This window comes from Microcaecilia unicolor, chromosome 3 (assembly GCF_901765095.1).
Source record: "Microcaecilia unicolor chromosome 3, aMicUni1.1, whole genome shotgun sequence".
NCBI classification, from domain to species: Eukaryota; Metazoa; Chordata; class Amphibia; order Gymnophiona; family Siphonopidae; genus Microcaecilia; species Microcaecilia unicolor.
Genome location: NC_044033.1, coordinates 192,035,755 through 192,044,120, shown reverse-complemented (window position 1 = coordinate 192,044,120; position 8,366 = coordinate 192,035,755). Strand labels below are relative to the sequence as shown.

The 8,366-nt window shown below is 46.8% G+C and overlaps 1 protein-coding gene across 1 annotated transcript in view; it reads left to right on the top strand.

Annotated features, from left to right (window-relative positions):
- Positions 1–1,418: 1,418 nt before the first annotated feature.
- Positions 1,419–8,366, top strand: part of NR4A1 (nuclear receptor subfamily 4 group A member 1) — a 49,886-nt gene continuing 42,938 nt past the window's right edge. Inside the window, exon 1 of the mRNA XM_030196856.1 lies at positions 1,419–1,551. The gene's annotated coding sequence lies outside the window, so the exon portion shown is untranslated. The remainder of the gene's footprint in view (positions 1,552–8,366) is intronic.

The window sequence follows — 8,366 nt, the reverse complement described above, 5'->3', positions numbered from 1 at the left end:
GGGGGGAGAGGCCCTGAACTTTGAAATGAAGAACATTGTCCTAGAGTGACTCTGATTAGGCATCACTCCTTGAAATTGGTCCTGCTATTTCTTGTCTGTCTTATGACTGTAACCTACACGCAACAAGGAATGTTGGTTATGTGTACTTGAAAAGTGCTGCATACAGCTGGTAGTACTATGTAAATTATTACAATACTCATGCTCCTTAACCCTCCTTTCCCAACTCCACTGCATGGACCCAGCATTTAATTCTAAACCAAACCAGGAGTTGTGCATTTTGTCACTAGAGGTCCCTAGGAAAAATTCCACCAGGAATGGAATGTTAGCCGCTTGAACCAGTTCAGCTTCAAACTCATCCAGGTACAGGCTCAATATCTGAAGCTGGAGGAGGGGGGGGGGGGGGGGTGAAGCGTCTTGGCCCCTTAGGCTTGCCATACTAAGCAGTCCAGGAAGGGACTACATGCAGATTCACTTCCAGCCTTCTGTGTTCCTCTGAGCTGGCTGCTGCAGGACTGGATGCAATAAAAATGCTTTGTTCATTCCACTGCATAGGTAACAGGGAATGAGGGAAGCCAGTAGTCAGTCGCAGTTGGGGACACTGGAGATTGCATGCCCCACAGGGAAATCTAAGCTACAGCATCATGTGTGCACAGGGGCAAAGGCAAATCAACCAGCAGTGGCAAGCTCAAGTGGGCTAGACCGGGGAGGGGAGGGGAGGTGCTGCCCCCCCCCCTCCCGGGGTCCGATCTCCTCCAATATCCATCTGTACACAGAGATGGGAGCGGTGTCAAGCTGGCGGCTCTACCGCCTAAGAACCGAAGGGGTCGGGGTGCAAGTCAATACGGAAGCGATGCAGATCAGCGACGTGCTGTTTGGGCAGAACAATAAAAAGAAAGAAAGCTGGTAGGTACATAATCATGTTAGGTTAGGGAGCTAGGGGTATTTTTTTTTCTTTTCTGGGTAGACACAGTGCTTGTCTGCGTCTTAGTTACATGTGTTTCTCCTACTACTGTCTTGTCACCCTCCAGCGATGAGCCCATCGCACGTTATTATTCCTCCCCCTCACTAACGTTTGCAAAATTCCCCCGCCTGTATTTGCCTCCAGCTCTACGCAAAAGAACTGTCTCAAGTCCTTCCATTCCGCGGCTGTTCGCTTTGGAGATTACAATCCCTCAAACGCCCCAAAACCCCGAGGATGGAATTTATTTGTGGGGAGGGAGGGGACGGGGGACCCTCCCCCTCTCGTGCAATCCCCGCATCACCTGGGCGGGGCCGCGCGCGCGCGCGTAGGTCTATTTTGGGCTCGGGCGCTGCTGCTGCTAATTTTAGCCCCATTGATGCACGTTCTGGGATTCCACTGACGTCAATGGAGCCCAGCGCTAACGTCACGCCGCCTCCCCTCTTGTCTGGCATGAAAGAGCCACACGAGGTAGAACACAAGAGAGGACGCATCAGGTTTCCCTGCGGCCGGGAGCAGGAGCCGGCATGGGAGGGCTGCTGCTGCTCCCCCACTCCCGCCTGCTATGCGATTTTAGCCCCGGACCTGCTAGGGTAAGTGCTACGGGCGCCTCCGATTGCTGCTGACCGGATCGGGATTTGGGTTGCCACTGAGCGTTTTGGCTAAGACCAGGGATAAGGTTTTATTGTTTACTTCAGTGCCATCTTTTTCTTTTTTTTTTTTTTTTTTTTTGGGGGGGGGGGGGGGGGATTGGCGAGGAAGTCAGAGTCTCCATTCTCATACGAGAATTAAAGACTTCTTTTAAAAAAAGAGGCCCTTGAACTCAGAAGTCAGGTGCGTGTTGGCACGTCTGAAATATGAGTTAAGATAGTGTAGCGATGCCAGCACTCGAAAAATAATAAATGTCTTTTGATTCCTACTGCAGCTCCTTGTGACTCTGGGTAAGTCACTTAACCCTCCATTGCCCTTGTTTGTCCATATAAAAATTAGAGTAAACAAGCAACTACAACCCCCCTTTTTTTTACCTGCAAAAGTAATAGTTTTTTTTATTGGGGGGGGGGGGGGGGGGTGAGCGGGACACAGGAAAACAGACCTACCTAAGGTACAACAAAACACTGGATCCTTTCATGCAAATACCTAGGGTTGCCTTTATACTTAGAGGGATAGTTGCCTGGTCATTTTTTGTGCATTGTAAATGTTCCTACAATATAGCTATGTACATCTACAAAATGGAGTGGAGAGTGGCCTAGTGGTTAGGGTGGTGGACTTTGGTCCTGGGGAACTGAGTTCGATTCCCACTTCAGGCACAGGCAGCTCCTTGTCTGGGCAAGTCACTTAACCCTCCATTACCTATTTTGACAGGTAAATTTGATCCTATGGTTGGATAGACCGTTCAGGTCTTTATCTGCCATCATTTACTAGGTTACCTGTTGCACTTTAGACTAAAGCTGACAGAGGGGGAGGCAGAAGATAGATGTGCTGCTCTGCTCACCTTCTCATATGAAGGAGGAAACAGGAGATTATCATGATTGGGGTGGGGGCACGTGAGGATTAAATTAAAAGGGGGTGAGTGCTTTCCCCACTGTGATTTTGACATTGATTTGTCTGTCTTGCCCTAAGAACAGACCTGGATTTGGGTGCTTTGTGATGCATCTACTTTGCATGCTTGAATTTTGGCCATTGTTCGGACTCCTTCAGGGCCAGCCCTGCCACTAGGTGAAACGGATGTCTGCCTGGGGTAGAACAACTTGGGTGGGCAGCAGCACAACTCCAGCATGCATGAGGGCCTTCTCTCATCTTCCCTTTCCATTGCCAGGCTTGCTACCACCACCCCTACCTCCTCCTGGGCAGACCACGTTAAAAAAAGAGCCCGGGCTGGTGCTGTGTGGGCTCTGTAAATGCAGGCCTCTACTGCAGTGTCTGCTCCTCTACAAGGCAGACTTCCTGACATTGGGGGATTGGAGGGAGGGGTTTGGGTATACTGCAGCACAGGCCTGTGCTGCCTCTTCTTTAACCTTCCAGTCAGCCCAGGGGGAAAGTAGGGGGGTAGCAGTGGCAGGCCCTAAAGTTAGAGGGGAAGATGGGAGAAGAATTGCTGGCCAATTGGGTGGGGAGGGGGGGAGGAGGTTAGAGAGGAAAAAGAAATACTGCGAACGTGGTGGGGGGGGGAGGTTAGAGGGGAAAAAGAAATGCTGGCCAACTGGGGGGGGGGGGGGAGGTTAGAAGGAAAAAAAATGCTGGCCAACTGGGGAGGGGGGTACAGGGGAAGGGAAGATGCTGAGTTGGGTGGGGGAGGGAGGGCACAGCTGAAGGCACTGTCGATTGAGCACACAACCACTCCCATTTGTGCTCTACCCATTTCCTTTTGACTGATAAGGTGTTGCTGGAGTGGTTACTGTGTGAGTCATATGTAAAACCTGATCAAATGATAAAAGCTGGTACTGTCCCAGTGGCTTATGGCTGAATTAGATTAGTTCCCCCCCCCCCCCCCATGCTTTCAGTACCATTTCTGTAAAGAAATAGTTATTACTGTTAATCCACAGTCTAACCTCATTGGGTCTCTTGCATGATGCTCATACGTTTATACCTGTTTTGACATTTTTCAATTCTCATGTGTATGATAATGCAGTCTTAATTTTATTTTCGTCTTTGAATTGTATTTTCTCATAAATGGTCTGTAAGCTGGGTGGAATAGAACAGTTTTTAAATGAATCTCTCTAAAGTCCTTTTCTCTAAGATGCATATTTGGATGCTTAAGGGTCACTTCAGAGGGCTTTATGTCACAGACTTGATTTTGGCAGCCCTTTTCTGGCCTGTGCCCTTTCTGTAAGCTTTTGTGAATATAGTATCCAAAACTGGACAGAATATTCCAGACGAGGCCCCACTACTCGTTAGCAACCTCTTCAACAGCATTATTACCTTCCTTTTTAGGCGCATCTAAATCTTACTTATATGATAGTGCCTGACGGGGAGGGTCTGATTGTCCATCCATCTGGATTGTTTTTACTTACCTCCCAAAAAATGTATGTATATGGATAGAAAGAGGTGCTAAAAATAGAAGTGAGGGAAGTAGGAAGGAAATTGGGCCCCACTACCTGAAAACAAACAAAAAAAGCTGGTGCCATAGACCCTCCCCCCCCCCCCCCCCCCCCAAGTCTCCAGGACACCAAAAAGGGGGGGTTGGGTCCCATGGCTGTACCATTACCAGTATGTGGCCAGGGATCTATCCCCCCAGCTATAAATATATATCCCATACCACTCTCATGCACACCAGTGATCATGACGCACACCCAGAACAGTCTCCCCCCTACTCACTCACCCAACAGCTGCTCCCACCCTATCTAGATAGACCTTACTATGTCTTATCCCACCCAGGCCCTCAAAACGCGCCTGAGTCTGTAAATGAGGGTTGGCAGACAAGCTTTTCAACTTTTTCTATTAGGCTTCTGCTTTTCCGCTCTCGCATTCTTCTTGCTAAATGAAGCAAGGAGGAATTCTTATTCACCTAACTTCTGGGACTGAGAGTGAGTTACTAAGCTTGCCTGATGTTTGAACAGCTGATGTGTATCTGAAGCAACCTAAACTTCTTACAGAGAAAACTTCAGTACCTAATTAATATTAGCAAATGGGGAGGAACCATAAACATGTCCCTGAGGCAGAAGCCCAACAGGTTGTTCTTCTAACAGAATATTTTTTTGGCTCATCTATTTGTATTTCAGTCTACAACCAAATTAAGCAGGAGAATGTTGTCTCCAGGAGCTTGGGAGCTAAATCAAACAGTGTTCCTCTGCATATGCAGGAAACAGGAGCTCTCTCAAGATGAATGGCCTTCAGCGGCCTCCAGGCAGAACGCAAAATTACCTTTTTTATTTTTTATACTACTACTACTATTAAACATTTCTATAGCGCTACTAGACTTAAGCAGCGCTGTACAAATTAACATGAAAAAGACAGTCCCTGCTCAACAGAGCTTACAATCTAAATTGGACAGACGAACAGACAGCTAGGGGTGGGGAAATTGCAGTGGTAGGGGTGATAAGTGAGGGTGTTGAGTAAGAGAGTCATGGTTAGGAGTCGAAAGCAGTAGCAAAGAGGTGGGATTTAAGCCTAGACTTGAAGACAGCCAGAGACTGAGCCTGACGTACTGGCTCAGGGAGTCTATTCCAGGCATAGGGAGCAGCGAGAGAGAAGGAATGGAGCCGGGTGTTAGCAGTGGGGGAGAAGGGGGACGACAGGAGACATTTACCCAGCGAACGGAGTTCACGGGGAGGAGTGTAGGGAGAGATGAGAGCGGAAAGGTACTGAGGAGCTGCGGAGTGGATGCACTTTATAGCTTTAGTTCAGCTATGATATCAGGAATTGATAATCTGTTTTTCCTCTTTAGGTCATGATTCCTTGTGTACTGGACAGGATTTGGAATTGCAAAACAGAAAACATGTTATAGCTCCATTCTGGCTGTAAAGGCCTTTGGTAGTAGAACTGGTTCCTGGGAGATAATGTCCTTATGTGGCTCATCCATCACTATTTTTCCATTCACATCTAGCTTTTTAGCAACCTGGAAACTGAGGGTGCTCTTAAAGAAGGGATGCTTCTTTAATGAATTTTCTTTTAGAAACAAACCTTCCATGAATGTTTGGATTACGTTTTTCTTAGTGGGGGAATAAGAAGACCCCCTGAAAGCCCCTATTAAGACAACCCTGAATTTATTTTTCAAGTCTCAATTAATATGAACTTAAAATAATTTTGTCACTCTCTTAAAACATTGACTGAGTAACGGGACCAAATAAAAAGCAAATAATCACAAAACTAGCAATAAAAATAAGTATGCCCCAGGATTCTTTATATTGCGTCTTAATTTCCATGCAGAAATCAAAGCATATTCTATAACAATGCGTGCAACTTAATTGATTAGCTAATCAGCGCTGTCAATTGGATGTTAAGCAATTAGCACTAATTGGCATTAAGATTTACACAGACAACTCGCTAAGCGTATTCTACATAGTAACATAGATGACGGCCATCCAGTCTGCCCAACAAGATAAACTCATTTGTGCTACTTTTTGTGTATACCTTACCTTGATTTGTGTCTGCCATTTTCAGGGCACAGACCATAGAAGTCTGGCCAGCACTAGCCCCGCTTCCCAACCACCAGCCCTGCCTCCCACCACCGGCTCTGGCACAGACCATATAAGTCTGCCCAGCACTATCCCCGCCTCGCAACCACCAGCCCCGCCTCCCAATCTCGACTAAGCTCCTGAGGATCCATTCCTTCTGCACAGGATTCCTTTATGCTTATCCCACGCATGTTTGAATTCCGTTGCCGTTTTCATCTCCACCACCTCCCGCGGGAGGGCATTCCAAGTATCCAGCACTCCGTGAAAAAATACTTCCTGACGTTTTTCTTGAGTCTGCCCCCTTCAATCTCATTTCATGCCCTCTAGTTCTACCGCCTTCCCATCTCCGGAAAAGGTTCGTTTGCGGATTAATACCTTTCAAATACTTGAACGTCTGTATCATATCACCCGTGTTTCTCCTTTCCTCCAGGGTATACATGTTCAGGTTAGCAAGCGTGTCCTCATACGTCTTGTAACGCAAATCCCATACCATTCTCGTAGCTGTGCAGTTTTGACAGGTTGTTAATAAGTCCTCACCTGAAGAACTGAATCACATTCTTGAGGCCTCACTTCTGGAAGCATATAGATAAAACTGAGGTAGTGAAAGGAAAGAAGGGCTAGCAAAATAATACACGGCCCGCATCTGAAGCGCTAAGAAATGAAACATACAGATACAAACATGGACATCTTAGAGCAGTGGCTCTTGGCTTTTCCTCTGCTGCAACATACCTGTAACATAGTCAACTTAAATTGTAAGTTATAGTTGAAAAGGGGGTGTGGCCATGGGTGAGGCATGCGTATTTCTAAAATCTATATGCATGGTTATACACCTAATTTAGGCATCAGGATTTACACAAAGTAAAACATGGCCGCGAATAAATTTGGTCGCATGGAGAGGCGCTCGGCGCTTTCTGTATATCGTGTGGAAATTTCAACCTATTCTATAAAATATATAGAAGAATACGCCTAGGGTTTTTTTCTTCCCGTATGGAATTTTCAGGCGCTGTATATAGAATCTAGCCCATAATGGCTGGACCAAGTGGCACCAACTCGGCATAAAAATGCCAATGACTAAAGTCAACTAACTGCCTGGAATAGCCATGATTTAATAGATACCTTTAAAAAGGAACAGGTTGGTTATGACACAAATATTCTTGGAAGAGCTGATTCCACCATAATGGACCCAATATAGGAAAAGACCCAATTTCTATTATTTGACAGCTTCACCTCAGTTATTCTGTTTCAGCACATGGTCATCTGCTGAGCTCCACACACAAATAGGTTTGTAATGCACTAAGCCGTTGTGCAAATAGAGTAGCCGCACTATTCCACGAAGCTTTAAACCCTCCAGGCCTCAAGAGTTTTTTTTTTTTTTTTTTTTGTTTCTCCTTAATGAGTATGTGCATAATACTAAACGAGTTACCGTACTAGGACTGTGCATACACTTCACACACTACTTCTAATGCCAGTCAAAAAAATTCTAAAGACATTTAACGTAGGCAGTACAGTGGCGTACCAGGGGGGGGGGGGCGGTCCGCCCCGGGTGCACGCCGCTGGGGGGTGCTGCGGCCCGTGCCTGCTGCGAGAGTTTGCTAACTTCTCTCGTTCGCTGCAGCTCCCTCTGCCCCGGAACAGGTTACTTCCTGTTCTGGGGCAGAGGGAGCGCATCGAACGAGCAAAGTTAGTAAACTCGCAGCAGGCGCGCGCTGTGGCACACCCCCCCCCCCCCCCGCGGCATGCATCCGGGGGGGGCTCTTTCGCGCGGGGGGGGGGGGGGGGTCTGCGCTGCATTGGGTGTCCGCCCCCTCTAGGAATGCCACTGATGCAGTATTATTCATCTTTACTACATTAATTTATACAATGAACGCTTTTCATGTGGAAACACTTCCTGCTTGTACTACACAGAATCAAACTAACCTAAGTATCAAGTATAACTGCCAATCAACGCCAATCATACCACCATTCCTACCTAAATGGAGCTTATTGCCACCACGCTTTGCTCAAAATACTAGTACAATACAAAAGGCAATCCTGGACGTAGCCGGTTGCAACGTATAACGGTTAAATGCTCTTGCACAAGTCCATAATATGGAGCAAGAACATTGCGCTTGTTCTTCAACTGAAAGTCACTTACCTTCTGAAAAGCGATGCTGTATTTGTAAATCCCCACAAGTCTTGTCTTGAGCAGTGCAGTCTTACAAGCTCCTTATTTCTTTACCGGCTTCGTGGTTAACTAAGACACCAGGCGCAAGCCCTTTAGTCCAAAAGTAGTTGTAGCGCAGTAATGTTGTTCT